The 19076-nt window shown below is 33.4% G+C and overlaps 1 long non-coding RNA gene and 6 other non-coding genes across 56 annotated transcripts in view; all 7 read left to right on the top strand.

Annotated features, from left to right (window-relative positions):
• Nucleotides 1–3025: 3025 nt before the first annotated feature.
• Nucleotides 3026–19076, top strand: part of LOC131637727 (uncharacterized) — a 51701-nt gene continuing 35650 nt past the window's right edge. For 18 of the 50 annotated variants that reach the window (XR_009294418.1, XR_009294405.1, XR_009294412.1 and 15 more), the window contains exons 1-3: nt 3027–13237; nt 13417–18638; nt 18735–18953. This is a non-coding gene — a long non-coding RNA (uncharacterized LOC131637727). Of the gene's footprint in view, nt 13238–13416; nt 18639–18734; nt 18954–19076 lie in introns of all 50 variants that reach the window. The other 32 variants (XR_009294441.1, XR_009294424.1, XR_009294417.1 and 29 more) reach the window with 23 other exon arrangements.
• LOC131637747 (small nucleolar RNA snoR14) lies at nt 3340–3424 on the top strand. The gene has a single exon (XR_009294459.1). It is a non-coding gene; the product is annotated as a small nucleolar RNA snoR14 (small nucleolar RNA).
• Nucleotides 3517–3610, top strand: LOC131637731 (small nucleolar RNA Z101). The gene has a single exon (XR_009294445.1). It is a non-coding gene; the product is annotated as a small nucleolar RNA Z101 (small nucleolar RNA).
• On the top strand, nt 5806–5890 carry LOC131637740 (small nucleolar RNA snoR14). Its single transcript, XR_009294453.1, has one exon. It is a non-coding gene; the product is annotated as a small nucleolar RNA snoR14 (small nucleolar RNA).
• On the top strand, nt 9508–9592 carry LOC131637743 (small nucleolar RNA snoR14). Its single transcript, XR_009294455.1, has one exon. It is a non-coding gene; the product is annotated as a small nucleolar RNA snoR14 (small nucleolar RNA).
• Nucleotides 9685–9778, top strand: LOC131637730 (small nucleolar RNA Z101). Its single transcript, XR_009294444.1, has one exon. It is a non-coding gene; the product is annotated as a small nucleolar RNA Z101 (small nucleolar RNA).
• LOC131637748 (small nucleolar RNA snoR14) lies at nt 11909–11992 on the top strand. The gene has a single exon (XR_009294460.1). It is a non-coding gene; the product is annotated as a small nucleolar RNA snoR14 (small nucleolar RNA).

The following is a 19076-nucleotide window of genomic DNA, read 5'->3' as shown; positions in this document are numbered from 1 at the left end:
AAGGGCCCTTGAACATCACGATTCCATCTAATCTCTTATATGCAGATGATATTCTCATCTTTTGCAAAGGGAATATGTCGAACATTAATCATCTTATTTAAGCTTTCAAAGAATACGAGACTGTTTTGGGGCAAACTGTTAACTGTAAGAAGTCCTTCATTTATGGTGGTGTAATGTCATCTTCCTGGCTTAATATTCCTGCGGCTAAATCGGGGTTCATGATAGGTTAATCTCCTCTTATTTATCTTGGTGTTCCGATTTTCAAAGGCAAACCGAAAAAGATTTTCCTGCAACCTATTGCGGAAAAAATCATAAAATCATTAACAAGCTAGCTTCTTGGAAATGTTCGTTACTATCGCATGCCGGTCGGGTGGAGTTTGTTAAGTCTAAGATTCATGGTATGCTTGTTCATATCATGTATTTGTATACTTGGCCGATGTCTCTCATACGGGATCTTGAAAGGGCGATCAAAAGGTTCATTTGGAGCCGGAAAACAACTGACAATAAAGTCATCACAGTGGCTTGGAATAAGCTCTTCTTGCCTATTGAAGAAGGAGGTTTGGGTCTTAGATCTATAAGAAAAATTAATGAATCTTTTAATTTAAAGCTTTATTGGGATATTACCAATTCTTCCAACTGTTGGGTTGTTCTTCTTAGGGCCAGAGTCACTAGGAACAACAAGTTTATCAATCATCATGTTTTCTAAGTCTTCAACGGCAATTCCCCTTTCAGTGCAAGTGCATATTAATATTTGTCACATTCCCTTTGACATCCGTCTATACAAGAGATGTTGGAAGCATTCAGCCAATAGTGAGTTATCTTTAAAGTTGGCGTATGACTTTAAACGTAACAAGGGTATTTGTAAGGATTGGTGGAAGATTATTTGGAGTAGCTCGATTCCCCCGACAAAATCTTTTATGGTGTGGAGACTTCTTCACTTTAAGTTACCCACCGACGATCAATGGAAGAGAAGGAGCTTATTTTTCCCTTCTATATGTGCGCTTTGCAATTCGGAAGAGGAAACAGAGACTCACTTGTTTTTTGAGTGTCGGTATGCGATGAAGTTATGGAGATGATTAGAAAATATGTTGAACCTGCCATTTGCTATTGTGAGTTGGTTACACATTTGGAGATTAATGGATATAGATGGTGCAGTCCAGTGCAAGGTAGTTAACAAAGTGGCGGTTGTTAGTCTTATCAACTCGAATTGGAAAGCTCGGAATATGGTTATATTTCATAATACTTTTATTTCCTTTTCATCTTCAATTACTTCCATTTTGGCTACTGTTTCTTCTGCTGGGAATGCGGTGAGTATTGGCTAGCATATTGGTATGAAGGAATTTGTGATTCTTAAGAAATTTAAGATTTGTATCAGGCCTCTGAGAGCTCCAAAGATTCGAGAGGTGTTATGGCAGCCACCTCCGATGGGTTTAAGATAAATTGTGATGGTGCTGCTAGTCCTATATCGTCAGTTTGTGGGGGTATAACAAGAGATTGCGATGGTTGTTTTGTTAGCGCTTTTGTGTCTTTTTTAGGTACTTCTAATTCTCTCATTGTCGAACTCTCGGGTGCTATGGAAGCAATTGAGTTCGCTCATGAGAAGAATTGACGCAAGGTTTGGTTGGAAACAGATTCAATGGCCGTGGTTAAAGCATTTAACCATCAGTTTAGTGTTCCTTGGATCATTAGAAATATATGGATTAACAGTATTAATTTAGTTTCTCATTGGAATTTTGTAGTGTCTCATATATTTAGAGAAGAGAATAGTTGTACAGTTGCCCTTGCTAATTTTGGTTTATTAGTGACTGATTCTACTCATTTTACTTCTATTCCTTTTTTTTAAGGACATATTTTGTAAAGAATAGACTCGGTATGCCTTTTATTTCGATTTACATCGGGTTGAGAGGATTTTGGTATAGTTTCCCTCTCTTTTTGTGTACCATTTTTTTATCTATATATTTTAACCTTATTTAAAATAAAAACTATATTTAAATATTACATTTTATTTTTAAATACAATCAATTCATTTTATTGATTATGGTTTAAATGAGAATTAAATAAATTAAAATTGTTAGTTAAAAGTTTTTAAAAGTAATAGATGAATTTTAAATAAATTTAACTCATGAATTTAAATAAATTGTATATTAAAGAAATTAATATTAAAAAATAATTAGTTTATTTAAAAAACCATATATTTTGATTAATAGTTTTAAAAAAATTGTTGATTTTTTAATAATGAACTATGATGATATTTAGTTCAAAGGTAAGAACTTAGAGTAAAAAGTATAACTCCTTAAGTATTTTAATAGTATTTGAAATTACAATTTTTTAAATTTTATTCTTAATACTAGCATTGAAGAGTTAAAACATTCTATACACAAATTAAATTATAGAATGACATGTTTGCAAAGAAAAATAGAATTTTAGATACACTGAAATATTGAGATCAACTGCTTCAATTTTTTTTTATTATTATTTAAATTTAAAATGAAATATTTTACTTACAACCTTGATTTAAGAGGAAAAATATCGAAATTGCGTATTATTTATAAAAATTAGTTTATAATGATGTAAGTAATTGGGAAAAGAATTAAATTTTATTATTCTGCTTTGTTAGTATAAACAATAGGAATATTGATTAGTATTCACATTTTAGATATAAAATTTTAATAAATGAAATTGTTTTTTAATTTTTATATTTGAATGTGTGCAAATCAAACAATGTTTTAACTTTTAAGATAAATTATATTTTGTAAGATAGAAAAAATAAGATACACCTTAATAAAAAAATTATACCTTATTTTGAAATTTCAAAACAAAATTGGAAAAAATATTTATTTGACAAAACACAAAACATAGTCAGATCTATTTATTAGTAGTAATATCATATAATATATTTATTTCACTTGTAAGAGTCAACGTTTTATGTATACCGTCGATGAATATAAATTAAATCTTTTTAATATACAAGTAATAGCTAAAAGTTCTAGATAGTAAAAATTTCTGGAAGAAAAATAAGGTGTACTAGGGTCTAGGATGCGTTGTTGGGCCCATGAAATATAACCCGATCCAATTGGCATTGCATTGTTTATACGCGACCCAAATTTATTAAACCCTAATTAGTAGCTATAATTGTCTATTGTTTCGTTCTTTTATATTCGCTTTGTGTCTGCGTTCAGTTTCGGGATAAGAATTCAGCAAGTTGTTCAGACAATTTCTTTTTCAACACAGTAAAATCTATTTTGCTATCTGAATTTCAATTTATGAAAACCATTTACATGCATACGTGATCTTGGTTTGTTTCGGTTTCTTGGATTATAGTATAGAGGGAAAAGAAAAGCGAAGTGATGATAGAAACTCATTCGTCTGTCAATCCGCTGATCTTCTATGGTGTAATTCATGAATCCCGACAGGTTCTGATCGCTTTCATGTTTCTCTCTCTTGTTTGATTTCTTGATTTCTTAAGTTTCTCGATTTGTTGAATCAATTATTTAGGGTTTTTGAATTGTTATCAGAATTGGGCAAATGATGAATCTGAAATTGTGTAAATGGGTAATTTACATCTGAATATGGTTGATGTAAATATCACCTTGGATAACTTATGCCCTAAATTCTATGGATTTTTATGTTTCTTAGTTTGTTTCTGTGTTTAGCATTAAAATTATCATCGTACTAGAATGAATTGTTCATTGCTACATGGATGGATCACTTGATTTATGATTGAATTATATTATTATTGTCCCTTCATTGGCACTAATGCCTTTGTCATAGTTGAATTTAGAAAGGAGGTAATAGAAATGTTGGTTGTGATTGCAAGAGATCTAAGAATCCTATAGTTGAATAACATAAATTTCGAGTTTATTAAGTAGTTTTGGGAAAGCGTAATTTCACATATTCATTGCTGAATTTCATTTTAATGGCAAAATAGTGTGTTGAGTTAATAATGCTTTTTTAGCATTCATTCCTTAGATTGAGAATTCTGTGGCGTTAAAACATTCCAATGTCAAAATAGTGTGTTGAGCTAATAATGTGTTATTAGCATTGATTTCAAAGATTGAGAATTCAGTGACGCTAAACTAATCTAATGGCAAAATAGTGTGTTGAGCTAATAATGTGTTTTTAGCATTGATTTCAAAGATTGAGAATTCAGTGACGCTAAACTATTCTAATGGCAAAATAGTGTGTAGAGCTAATAATGCTTTTTTCGCATTGATTCAAAACATTGAGAATTTGGTGACGCTAAACTATTCTAATGGCAAAATAATGTGTAGAGCTAATAATGCTTTTTTAGCATTGATTCCAAAGATTCAGAATTTTGTGGCGCTAAACTATTCTATTGGGAAAATAGTGTGTAGAGCTTATAATGCGTTTTTATCATTTGATTCCAAAGATTGAGAATTCGGTGACGCTAAACTATTCTAGTGGCAAGATTGAGAATTCGGTGACGCTAAACTATTCTAGTGGCAAGATTGAGAATTCGGTGACGCTAAACTATTCTAATGGAAAAACAGTGTGGAGCTAATAATGCTTTTTTTAGCATTGATTCCAAAGATTGAGAATTCGGTGACCCTAGACTATTCTAATGGCAAAATAGTGTGTAGAGCTGATAATGTTTTTTTTAGCATTGATTCAATAGATTGAGAATTCGGCGACGCTAAACAATTCTAATGGCAAAATAGTGTGTAGAGCTAATAATGCGTTTTTAGCATTGATTCCAAAGATTGAGAATTTGTTGAAGCTAAACTAATTTACGTCGATATCTTTAATTGGCAGCATGTGGCTAAAAAGTTATCTTTGCTTAGAATTTGAGGTCTTAAAGGGCGACATATGGTAGATTGGATACTCATAGCAAATGTGTTAGTAAATGATGTTCATAGTGGATTTAAAAAAATTAAATGATTTTGTGGACTGAAAATATTTGGACTTTGACAGGATTTAACGTTAAATGGAGATGCTGGATTTAACATAAAAGTCTTTTAGTTTGAGTCAGATGAATCAGCAAATCAAATTTTAAGGTTGGAAATACTTGGATGTTTCTGATGTTGTAATCATAGAAGAAAGAAGTTATTGAAATTGGTGATTAATATAGTGTCAGGAAGATTGTCCAAGTGGAATAATTAGTGCTTATCTACATGTGGCCGAATCTTCCTTCTAAACTTTTTTATACGCATTACCGGTCTATTTCATTTCTTTCTTTAAAGCTCTGTTAGATATTATTTATAATTTGATTTTCTCTTTAAGAATTTCTTGTGGGTTGGAAGATTGGAAAGCATAAAAATAAGTTGGTTCATTGGAAAAAGGTATGCTAGGAAAGAGAGGAAGGGGGATCTAGGTATACAAAATTCAACGGTGTTCAACCTAACTCTATTAGGAAACTGTGTGGGTTAAGGTTTTAAAAAGTAAACATGGTGAAATCTTTGGTAAAGTGAGTAAAATTGAGAGAATGGGGTCAGCTTGGTGGCAGGACATAAAAATGGTAGAAAGTGGGTCGTGGGACTTTAAATTACATTGGTTCTTTGAAAGGTTGTGCAGGAAGTGGAGTTGAATCACATTTTTGGACTCCTTGGATAAAAGGAATAATCTTGAAAAATAGGGGTTAGTGGTACTGTTTGATTTATGATCGAGAACAAAAAGGCTTCATTTAAGGCATTGGTGATTCATTTGACCGAGAATGTAGAATTATTCATTTCATTTGACTTGTTTTCTTGTAAAATCATGTGGTAATTGTATTTTAAGGTTACACGCGATTATAGTTGCCTGATGTTGCAGAGTTGACAAGTGATAATACATAGAGGGAAAAGAAAAGCGATATGATGATAGAAATTCATTTGTCTGTCAATCCACTGATATTCTTTGATGTAATTCATGAATCCCGACAGGTTCTGATCGCTTTCATATTTCCCTCTTGTGCTTGATTTGTTTATTTCTTGAGTTTCTCAATTTTACGATGTAACTTTATCAATTATTTTTGGTTTTTGAATTGTTATCACAATTCTGCATAACTGATAGATTTCATGTTAATTTGCAAAAGATTCACACGGTCTAAATTAGATGTGGCTGGACAATGAGTTGTATTGACAGATTCATATTTTCAAAGGGATGGTTAGTCAAATGCCCAGAATGTTTTCAATGGTGTTTGGATAAAACTAGTCACTGTCCAATTCTAGTTCTCGAGAAAAGGAGGAATTGTGCATCAAAACGTTTTTGTGTACTCAAATGTTTGAGTGAGTTGAAGTTCAGGGATGGCGGCTTTCATATTGAAAGAAAGCGACTTGGAAAAAAACTTAGAAAAGTGGATGCAAATTCAAAGTTGTTTCTCGGGTGCCTGGTAAATAGAAGAAACGTTAATAAGATTAATTTTATTAAATAGATTGGGGTTCAAGAGATAAAGGGTGAAGTTTTCAATTATTTTCCAAGTTTATTTAGAAAGCAAAAGAGAGAAAGACTGGTTTTGCAAAATTTTGAATTTAAACACATTAGAGATGATAAGTTTAGAGAGGAGGAAATAAGAAATGTTGTTTGAAATTGCGAGAGTTCGAAGAGCCCTGACTCAAATAGCATAAATTTTGGGTTTATTAAGGAGTTTTAACATGTAATTAAAGCGGACTTTTATAGTCTCATTGTTGAATCTCATTCGATTGGTAAAATAGTGCATGGAGCTAAATAATGGTTTTTAGCATTAATTACCAAGATTAAGTATTCGGTTAAGCTAGGCGGTTTTACGTCGATATCTTTAATTGGCAGAATGTAGAAAGTCTTAGCAAAGCTATAGGCAAATAAATTGAAGGTGGCGGCTAAATTTGTTTATCTCTAATTTGCAATTCGTGTTCTTAGAATCCTGGCAAATCATAGATGGAATATTCATAGCAAATCAGTTAGTAGATGATGCAAATAGGAGGAAGAAGCGTTGATGTTTAAAGTTGATTTGGACTGAAAATAATTGGACCATGTGATGGAAAAAATGGGATTCAACGTTAAATGGAGAGGTTCGATTTCAGAGTATCTTAGTGTTGGTAGGAGAACATAATGCTGATGTGAATGTATTTCTGGGAAGCGACGTGAGCTCGTGCCTAAACATGAGACTGATGACTCTGGAATGGATGAGGATAGTGACAGCGAGGAGGATAGTGATGATGAAGAAGATGGTGGTGCCACGGGTCCGGCTTTGCAGGCAAAGTCCTCTTCGTCTGTATTCGTATTATTTCATTTCTTGAATGTCGTGAAGTTGATCTTACTGACACTTTTTGTTCTGTACAAACTTCAGTTGCGGAAGGTAGCTCACGAAGGCTGTATCAACCGGATACGCTCCATGGCACAAAATCCCCATATATGTGCATCTTGGGCAGAATCTGGTCATGTACTGATCTGGGACATGAGCTCCCATCTCTATGCTCTAGCAGAAACAGAAACGGAAGATGTCCAAGGAGTTGATGTAGTTTAGTCTCCACTACAAAAATTTAAGCACGGCGATGAAGGTTATGCTATAGACTGGAATCCTCTTGTTCCAGGAAGGCTTATATCTGGTAACCGTCAGGTTTATATTTTTCTCTAGCATACATTCATATTTAGTTATCAAATAGAGATTTGAGGCTTTATGTTGGTTGATCTTCATGCTTGAAGGGGGTTGCAATAATAGTATTTATCTTTGGGAGCCTACATCTGCTGCGACATGGAATATTGACCAAACTCCTTTTACTGGACATACTGGTAGTGTTGAAGATCTGCAAGTATGTATTCATGTGCAAAGCATTACCAGTACCTTATGTCCTTCTGGTTCTGATTAAATATTTAGACATTCCAATCTCTGAAACAAGTTTTATTTATTTATTTATTAAGAATAATCAGAGCTTTATCGTTCGATGAATCCTTGCAGTGGAGCCCTGTAGAACCTGATGTTTTTGCTTCTTGCTCTGTGGATAAAAGCATTGCATTATGGGATGCTCGTAGCGGGAGATCACAAGTTGCGTTTTTTAACGCACATAATGCTGATGTGAATGTATTGTCATGGAACAGGTATTATAACATTGATTTTTGGTGTTCCATCATCTCCATTTCCATTCCATACTTGATTTCAGAGTATCACAAATTGCGTTTTTTAACGCACATAATGCTGATGTGAATGTATTGTCATGGAAGCCTCATAAATGGCAAGGCAATCAGATGAATCTCTTGGAGGGTTATCAGTTCAGTAGAAGAGATGTTCACGTCTCGCATATGCAGTACGCAAATAATACTTTGATTTTGTGGGGAAAAGTTGGCAAAAATATGAGGGTCAAGGAAAATCTACAATTATTTAAGTTGATATCTGATCTGAAAACAAACTTTCATAGGATGTTTCTATCCAAATATTAACATTGGCGAATAGGATTTCAAGTCTAGTTCGTAGACTAGTCTATGCAGGCATATGCAGGTATAATATATTGATGTCGATTAATAGTGTTTGTCTGTCACAACAGCCTGGATTTTATTGAATGGTAGAGGGAAATTAATAAGGGATTAAGGATGGTGTTTGTGAGTTTTACATTATGAGTGGATGGTTTTGTGTGTTGTAAGCCTCACTTTGATTCAGGTGCAAACGGTTATATATTGTTGAGCATTTTATCACAGTTATTTTGAAATCTTTTGTGCAGTAATATGCCAAAAGGGTTTGAATTGGGTATCCAAATTTGCATTTGATAGAACAATGAGATATATACATATTTATTATTAAATATTAATAGAGATTGTAGGTGATAAATATTCTTATCTTACAAATTTAGCATAGTATATGATTCTTTAAGCCACTGATAGTAAGTAACCTTGCTTCCATCAGAAAAAAGTATGATTTCTTATCTATAGTCTTGTAATGGGGATATTGAACTTATATATAGCAGCCTTTTCCACATATTTTTTAATGTTTGCATTTTTCTCAAAGGGGGAAGGAGAATGACGGTGCATAAGTGCAAGGTGGACAGCTAGCTATGAAAGAAGCGTGTAGATGTCCTTTGGTTACAAGTCTATTAAAGTCTATTAATTAGTAGTAATATCATATAATATATTTATATTCACTTGTAAGAGTGAACGTTTTATGTATACCGTTGATGAATATAAATTAAATCTTTTTAATATACAAGTAATAGGTAAAAGTTCTAGATAGTAGAAATTTTTGGAAGAAAAATAAGGTGTACTAAGATGCGTTGCTGGGCCCATGAAATATAACCCGATCCAATTGGCATTGCATTATTTATACCCGACCCAAATTTATTAAACCCAAATTAGTAGCTATAAGTGTCTATTGTTTCGTTCTTTTATATTCGCTATGTGTCTGCGTTCAGTTTTGGGATGAATAATTCAGCAAGTTGTTCAGGCAATTTCTTTTTCAACACAGTAAAATCTATTTTGCTATCTGAATTTCAATTTATGAAAACCAATTACATGCATACCTGATCTTGGTTTGTTTCGGTTTATAAATTGTTGAAATTGATTTTATAGAGGTTTCTTGGATTATAGTATAGAGGGAAAAGAAAAGCGAAGTGATGATAGAAATTCATTTGTCTGTCAATCCGCTGATATTCTTTGGTGTAATTCATGAATCCCGACAGGTTCTGATCGCTTTCATATTTCCCTTACTTGCTGGATTTCTTGATTTCTTAAGTTTCTCGATTTGTTGAATCAATTATTTAGGGTTTTTGAATTGTTATCTGAATTGGGCAAATGATGAATCTGAAATTGTGTAAATGGGTAATTTGCATCTGAATATGGTTGATGTTAATATAACCTTGGAGAACTGATGCCCTAAATTCTATGGATTTTTATGTTTCTTAGTTTGTTTCTATCTTTTGATCCCTATAATGAATCGGTCATTGCTACATGAATGGATCACTAGATTTGCGATTGAATTATATTATTATTGTCCCTTAATTGGCACTAATAACACTGTCATAGTTGAGTTTTGAGGGGAGGTAATAGAAATGTTGGTTGTGATTGCGAGAGATCGAAGAATCCTGACCCGAATAACATAAATTTCAAGTTTATTAAGTAGTTTTGGGAAAGTGTATTTTCACATATTTATTGCTGAATTTCATTTTAATGGCAAAATAATGTGTTTAGTTAATAATTCTTTTTTAGCATTGATTCCAAAGAGTGAGAATTCGGTGACGCTAAACTATTATATTGGCAAAATAGTGTGTAAAGCTAATAATGCATTTTTAGCATTAATTCCAAAGATTGAGAATTCGGTGACGCTAAACTATTCTAATGGCAAAATAGTGTGTAGAGCTAATAATGCATTTTTAGCATTGATTCCAAAGATTGAGAATTCTGTGGCCCTAAACTATTCTAATGGCAAAATAATGTGTAGAGGTAATAATGCTTTTGTAGCATTGATTCTAAAGATTGAGATTTCGGTGACGCTAAGGTATTCTAATGGCAAAATAGTGTGTAGAGCTAATAATGCTTTTTTTACCATTAATTCCAAAGATTGAGAATTCGGTGACGCTAAACTATTCTAATGGCAAAATAGTGTGTAGAGCTAATAATGCTTTTTTAGCATTGATTCCAAAGATTGAGAATTCTGTGGCTGTAAACTATTCTAATGGGAAGATAGTGTGTAGAGCTAATAATGCGTTTTTAGCATTGATTCCAAAGATTGAGAATTCGGTGAAGCTAAACTATTTTAGGTCGATATCTTTAATTGGCAGCATGTGGCTAAAAAAGTTATCTTTGATTTACAATTTGCAGTCTTAAAGGGCCGACATATGGTAGTTGGAATACTCATAGAAAATGAGTTAGTAAATGATGTTCAAAGTGGATTTAAAAAAAGTATATGATTTTGTGAACTGGAAATATTTGGACTTTGACAGGATTTAACGTCAAATGAAGATGCTAGATTTCAGAGTGTCCTTGATCATCAACTATTTTAGCGTTGGTCAGTGGAAGTCTCACAAAAAAATCCGAAGATGGTAAAGTTCTATCGCCTTTTTATGTTTTTGAGTGTTTAGTTCCCAAGAGGTGATGTTTCACTTCTCGCATATGCAGTATGCAAATGATACTTTAATTGTGGGAAAAAGTTGGCAACACATGAGGGCCATGATGGCAAATTTACAGTTATTTGAGTTAATATCCGGTCTTTAAATAAACTTTCATAAAAGTCTTTTGGTTTGAGTCAGATGAATCAGCAAATCAAATTTTAAGGTTGGAAATAATTGGATGTTTCGGATGGTTGTAATCATATAAGAAAGAAGTTATTGAAATTGGTGATTAATATAGTGTCAGGAAGATTGTTCAATAATTAGTGCTTATCTACATGTGGCCGAATCATCCTTCTAAACATTGTTATACGCATTAATTGTAAATTTATTTCTTTCTTTAAAGGTCTGTTAGATATTATTTCTAATTTGATTCTCTCTTTAAAAATTTCTTGTGGGTTTAGCATAAAAATAATTCAAGGGTGTTCGAAATTCAAGGGTGTTCAGCCTAACTTTATTAGGAAAGTGCGTGGGTTAAGGTTTTAAAAAGTAAATATTGTGAAATATTTGGTAAAGTGAGTAAAATTGAGAGAATGAGGTCAGCTTGGTGGCAGGACATAAAAATGGTGGAAAGTGGGTCGTGGGACTTTAAATTAAATTGGTTCTTGGAAAGGTTGTGCATGAAATTAGGAGGTGGAGTTGAATCACATTTTTGGACTCCTTGGATAAAAGGAATACTCTTGAAAAATAGGTTAGTGGTACTGTTTGATTTATAATCGAGAACAAAAAGGCTTCATTTAAGGCATTGGTGTTTCATTTGACTGAGAATGTTGAATTATTCATTTCATTTGACTGGTTTTCTTGTAAAATCATGTGGCAAATTGTATTTTTAGGGGACATGTGATTATAGTTGTCTAATGTTACAGAGTTGGCAAGTGATAATACATAGAGGGAAAAGAAAAGCGATATGATGATAGAAATTCACTGTCTGTCAATTCACTGATATTCTTTGATGTAATTCATGAATCCCGACAGGTTCTGATCGCATTCATATTTCCCTCTTGTGCTTGATTTGTTTATTTCTTGAAGAAAAGCAGGGGCTATATTGAATATATTGTCATTGTATTTCGTTAGTCCTCTTCCAAATCCAGATAGAGATTCGAGAACATTGTGACTAGTCTGATGAAACTCGCAAGTGCAGTATAGCTCGAGAAATGAGATACATGTCGGGATTGGTTCAAACAAGATGATGAAACTCAGAAGCTCGACACAGGATGTGACTATAAATCAGAAGGACTTACTATCTCCAATACCCGGTAACATTGACCGATCCCATAAATAAGCTTTTTTACATATACTATATAGCGATGCAGTAATGTTTTTGCTGGTTAAACATTTGCGAGCTAATAATTACAGAACATATAATAAATATTCATGTGCTGTCTGACCTGAGTTATTGGTAGGATGAATGCTAAATGGGATTATTTTGTTGTTTGTAATGGATTTTGATTTTGCCATGGTTACCTGCACATGTGAGTAATGGTAGAGAAGATGGATATTAAATGAATTTGATTCACTTATTGAGTATGTTGAAACAGCTTTTGGGAGAAATCTCCGTCAAAGTTTCACTTATCTGGTGTAGAATTTACGTCGTATAATTTAGTCGGTTTGCAAATTCTTATCGAGTAGTATTCTTGAGCAGAGGGGATCTGATTGTTATAGGTGAATTGGATGGACAATGTTCTGTGTTTGTAGAATGTGCAGTTGCATAGAGCTGCTGTGAATGTCTTGCGTCACTCAAAGCTCCCATATCGGGATGAAATCGACTCACAATGAAAACCATAGTGGCAATGTGATGCCGGTGTCGACGATAAAGTTTGTTAGGGCAGATCTGTGAGTGGAGGTGAGACATGAATCCCCGTGTTAATACTGCTGATACCGCCATTTGGAAGATAAGTATTTCTCACACATTCTATTCACATAGTATGATTAACTATTATTTGTTTACAATGCTTTGTTTGATGATCCAATGTCATATAACTCAACTTATAATGTCTATGTGTTATCTATATGTTGTGGTGTCGATTTCTGTATGTCTTGCAATGCATTTTGATTTTAGAGTTACATTTGGAAGATTGTGAAAATTGTTGGGACTAACAGGATGGCTGGGAAATCAAATCAAATATCTCCTGTCTCTATTCATCTCAGCATCTACCTGCCAAGTGTTGTCAATTTGATGCCGGTAGATCTGCCTATTTTAGAAAAGGTCGCAATAGAGGGACAACCAGAAGGTAGTGACATCTAATGCTATCAAAATTCCTAATTAAGTTAATCCTGCTGGTGAACAGTTGGTGTAACATGAATACGCTATTATATGTTGCAGGTTGTTTATACTAGGATAGTGGGTGAACTTATACACTTTTTGTATGACGTGGTTATAAGTTTGATTACTACTTTTAAATGTTTGCAGTAAGCATCCGTGATGACAACGACTACATATCGAGTCTCATAGGAGGATAAATAAAGATTGCAATGATCGGAGATGACAAGTCACGCTCTAATGTCATCGTAAAAGAGTCGGATTGATAATAACAATGACAGGTCAGCGTTTTTTTGCTTCTGCTTCTCGAATATGATTAGAAGTGTGTCATCCTATGTTCCAATTACAATAGCTTCGGATGATGGAATATCGAGGTGTCTTGGAATTGGCTAAAGTATAAAGCTCTTAGATTTAATTACCCTATTGTTAATTAGATATTAAATCCATTTGGTTGCTTACAAACTTACAATGTTGATGGAGTATTGAGATCAATTCTAAAAAATTACCGATCGTCAATACGTCTGTTTGGTCGTAGTTAGTGTTTGAATTATTAAGTAATTCTCCTATTTATTCGTATGGTTTGTTAGAATGCTACTTGGTGTTGGTTTTTCCATCAACCTTGGTTGGTGGAGCTTATTCGGGACATGACCTGCTAACTATATTTTTGGATAATCTTTGGAAGGAGCATTTTTATCTTTGCTGTAGTGCACAATAGCCTTTTTTTTTTCTTTGGCTCATGTTCTGTTTTTCTGTTTGGGGAATAGGAGGCGTGTAGGGGTGGATAAGTTGTAACTCATATTTTGTTTTTCTTTTGGGAGCAGTATCTCATGCATGAGATTTGTATTCTGGCATATCTTATGCCTTACACCTTTTCTTTAATTTAATGTTACTGCCTTTTCAAAAAAAATATTGATATCCAATCAATATCCACCCAAAATATTGGTGTGAAACGCATTATGCATTATGAAGTTTTCAATTATTTCTTAAGTCTATCTAGAGACAAAAAGAGGGAAAGACCAGAATTTTGAATTTAAAGACATTAGAGATGAAGAAAATGATGTTCTCATAGCTGAACTTAGAGACGAGGAAATAAGAAATGTTTGGGATTCCGAGAGTTTGAAGTTCCTTGATTCATAGCATAGATTTCAGTTTTATTAATGAGCTTTAGGATGTAATTAAAATAGACTTTCATATTCATTGTTGAATTTAATTCAAATGGCGTAACAGTGCGTGGAGGTATTAATGCTTTTTAGTATTGAATCCAAAGATAAAGAATCTAGTGAAGCTAAGCCAATATCTTTAATTGACAGTATCTAGAAAGTGAAGCTAGGCCAATATCTTTAATTGGCAGCATCTAGAAAATCTTAGTAATGTTATATGCAAATAGATTGAAGGTGGAGGATATAAAAGCTATCTCTGATTCGTAAATCGCCAAATGCCAAATAGGAGGAAAAAAGAACTGTGATACCTGATTCGCAATTCGCCGTAGGCCAAATAGGAGGAAAAAAAGATGTTAAAAGTAGAATTTGAAAAAGCTTATGAATTTGTCGACTAAAAATAGTCCCAAAAGTCTATGATATTTATTTGTGTTTTGTTTTCTGTTTTTTATCCATCTAATCTATAATCTAAATTGGCCGTATCATTAAATTTATCATTGTACCAGAATGAATTTGTCATAGCTGGATCACTTGATTTGCGATAGAATTATATTATATTAATATTATTGTTCCTTCATTGGGATTAAATAAGTTGGTTGTGCAAGATATTTTATTCTAGTTTTAATCATTTGCTTATTACTTGAAGTCACAGACAACGTTGGATCTAGTTCTAGGATTGGTTTTTTAAAATCTTTTTGGTTATTTTAAGGGGCTATGTTAATTTGTTAAAATATTAAGTGGCTGGCCAAAGTAAAACGAGACTTATAGGACTAATCAAGGCGATCATGGTTTTGATTAATTGGTTTGGATTAATCATTGTTGGAAAAATGTTGCTATGGAGTAAATTGATGGGGTTGATCAAATAAAAAACAGGCCAGGTGCTAGGAAAATGTTGCTATGGAGTAAATTGATGGAGTTGATCAAATAAAAAACAGGCCAGGTACTAGATGTTGCGTGATAGGAGATTTTAACAGTTCTTTCACACGTGCCTCTTAAATATAAGAAAATAGATGAGATTAATTTTATAGAAGAAAATTGATGAGATTAATTGTATAGAAGTAGATGGAACAAAATAGACAGGTGTTCATGAGATAAAGGATGAAGTTTTTTATTATTTCTCAGGTCTATTTAGATTGCAAAAGAGGAAAAGATTGGTTATGCAGAATTTTGAATTTAAACACATTTGAGATAAAGATAATCATTTTCTCATAGATGAATTTCGTGGAGGAATTAGAGTAGACTTTCATTTGAATGGCAAAATAGTGCATGAAGCTAATCATTTTTTTTAGCATTGATTCCAAAGATAAAAAATCTAGTGAAGCTGGACCATTTTAGGCCGACATCTTTAATTGGTAGCATGTAGAAAGTTTTAATAAAGCTATTGGCAAATAGATTGGAGGTGGTGGGTAAAGTTTTCTTTGATTTGCAAAGTTATCTTTGATTTGCAATTCTAATAGATGGTAGGTGGAATACTCGTAGCAAATGAGTTAGTAGATGATGCAAATAGGAGGAAAAAAGAAGTGTTGATGTGTAAAGTGGATTTAAAAAAAGTGTATGATTTTGTGGATTGGAAATATTTGAGAACTTAATAATGGAAAAGAAAAAGGGATTTAATCATGCCTTACAACTTTTTCTTGAATTTAATGTTATGGCCTTTTACAAAAATAATTGATATTCAATCAATATATCACCTTGGAAAACTGATGCCCTGAGTTCTATGGATTTTTTTTGTTTGCTAGTTTGTTTCCGTGTTTTGTTATCCATCTAATCTAAAATGACCTTAGCATTAAAATTTTCATAGTACTAGAATGAATTGGTTATTGCTACATGGATAGATCACTTGATTTGTGATTGAATTATATTATATTGTCCCATCATTGGCACTAATGACACTGTCATAGCTGAATTTAGAAAGGAGGTAATAGAAATGTTGGTTGTGATTGCGAGATATTGGAGAATCCTGACCCGAATAATAGAAATTTCCAGTTTATTAAGTAGTTTTGGGAAAACGTACTTTCCATTATTCATTGCTGAATTTCATTTTAATGGCAAAATAATGTGTTGAGCTAATAATGCTTTTTTAGCATTGATTCCAAAGATTGAGAATTCGGTGACGCTAAACTATTCTATTGGCAAAATAATGTGTAGAGCTAATATTGCTTTTTTTTTACCATTAATTCCAAAGATTGAGAATTCGGTGACGCTAAACTATTCTAATGGCAAAATAGTGTGTAGAGCTAATAATGCTTTTTTAGCATTGATTTCAAAGATTGAGAATTCTGTGGCCCTAAACTATTCTAATGGGAAAATAGTATGTAGAGCTAATAATGCGTTTTTAGCATTGATTCCAAAGATTGAGAATTCGGTGAAGCTAAACTATTTTAGGTCGATATCTTTAATTGGCAGCATGTGGCTAAAAAAGTTATCTTTGATTTTTTGCAATCTTAAAGGGCCGACATATGGTAGATGGAATACTCATAGAAAATGAGTTAGTAAATGATGTTCAAAGTGGATTTAAAAAAAGTATATGATTTTGTGAACTGGAAATTTTTGGACTTTGACAGGATTTAACGTCAAATGGAGATGCTAGATTTCAGAGTGTCCTTGATCATCAACTATTTTAGCGTTGGTCAGTGGAAGTCTCACAAAAAAATCCGAAGATGGTAAAGTTCTATCACCTTTTTATATTTTTGAGTGTTTAGTTCCCTAGAGGTGATGTTTCACTTCGTGAGGTTGTTCTCACATCAGTAGCATTGTTTTTGGTTACATTTCCTCCAAGGAGAATTACCTCCACCCATTGATCTGTTCCTCTTTCAATATACTGTTATGGTTAATTAGCACAACAGAATTCAATACAATCGCCCCTTTTCTAGCAAGAGCAGTCACATGTGAACAAAACCTCTCCTTTTGTTACAAGTCTGCTACTGGCCTTAACTGATTGAAGACCTTAAACTTCAGGAATGCAATCAATGAGATGGACTAGTTCCTCCAAATTCCTGATGTAGATGTCCAAATACTTGTGGACGCTGCGAGTATATTTTCATTTTCTGGGATTGCAATGCCGAGAAGGTTGTCCAAGTGGAATAACCGATGCTTATTTATTGATGGTCGAATCATTCTTCTGAAATCTGTCTTGTACGCATTAGTTGTTTATTCCTCTTTCTTTCTTTGAAGCCCTGAGAGGTATTATTTCTAATCTTGAGTTTCTCTTTAAAATTTTCTTATGAGGTGAAGGATTGGAAGGCAAAAAAATAAGTTAGTTCATTGGGAAAAGGTGTGCTAGGAAAGAGAGGATGGCGGTCCAGGTCTAATTTAGTCGGTTTGCAAATTGGATCGAGTAATGTGCAGTTGCATAGAGTTGCTGTGAACGTCTTGCGTCACTTGAAGCTCCCAGATCGGGATGAAATCGTCTCACAATGAAAATCATAGTGCCAATGTGATGCCGATGTCGACAATAGAGTTTGTTAGGGCAGATCTGCGAGTGGAGGTGAGACATGAATCACCATGTTAATACTGCTGATACCACCATTTGGAAGATAAGTATTTCTCACACATTCTATTCACCTAGTATGATTAACTATTGTTTGTTTACAATGTTTTGTTTGGTGATCTAATGTCATATAACTCAACTTACAATGTGTATGTGTTATCTATATGTTGTGGTGTCTATTTCTTTATGTCTTACAATGCATTTTGATTTTAGAGTTACATTTGGAAGATTGTGAAAATTGTTGGGACAAATTACCACTGCTATGATTCGAAAGGAAATTGAAGATGACACTATCAGGATGGCTGGGAAATCAAATCAAATATCTCGTACCGCCATTTGGAAGATAAGTATTTCTCACACATTCTATTCACCTAGTATGATTAACTATTGTTTGTTTACAACACTTTGTTTAGCGATCTAATGTCATATAACTCAACTTACAATGTGTATGTGTTATCTATATGTTGTGGTGTCTATTTCTGTATGTCTTGCAATGCATTTTGATTTTAGAGTTACATTTGGAAGATTGTGAAAATTGTTGCGACAAATTACCACTGCTATGATTCGAAAAGAAATTGAAGATGACACTAACAGGATGGCTAGGAAATCAAATCAAATATCTCCTGTCTCTATTCAACTCAGCATCTACCTGTCAAGTGTTGTCAATTTGATGCCGGTAGATCTGCCTGTTTTAGCAAAGGTCGCAGTAGAGGGACAACCAGAAGGTAGTGATATCTGATGCTATCAAAATTCCTAAACAAATTGATCCTGCTGGTGAAAGAACAGTTGGTGTAACATGAATACTCTATTATATGTTGCAGGTTGTTTCTACCAGGATAGTGGGTGAACCGATACGCTATTTGTATGGCGTGGCTATGATGTTTTATTAATACTTTTAAATGTTTGCAGTAAGCATCCCTAATGACAACGGCTACGTATCAAGTCTCATGGGAGGAGAAATCAAGATTGCAATGATCGGAGATGACAAGACAAGCTCTAATGTCATTGTAAAAGAGTCGGATTGAAAATGACAACAACAGGTTAGCGTTTCTTTTGCTCCTGCTTCTCGAATATGAATGGAAATGTGTCATCCTATGTTCCAAACCGAAATTATTTCCCTCCTCTTTCTAAAATCTAAATTTGGTTCTATTTTTGGTAAAGCT

This window comes from Vicia villosa, unplaced genomic scaffold (assembly GCF_029867415.1).
Source record: "Vicia villosa cultivar HV-30 ecotype Madison, WI unplaced genomic scaffold, Vvil1.0 ctg.002076F_1_1, whole genome shotgun sequence".
NCBI classification, from domain to species: domain Eukaryota; kingdom Viridiplantae; phylum Streptophyta; class Magnoliopsida; order Fabales; family Fabaceae; genus Vicia; species Vicia villosa.
This window is presented reverse-complemented; position numbering and strand designations above follow the sequence as displayed.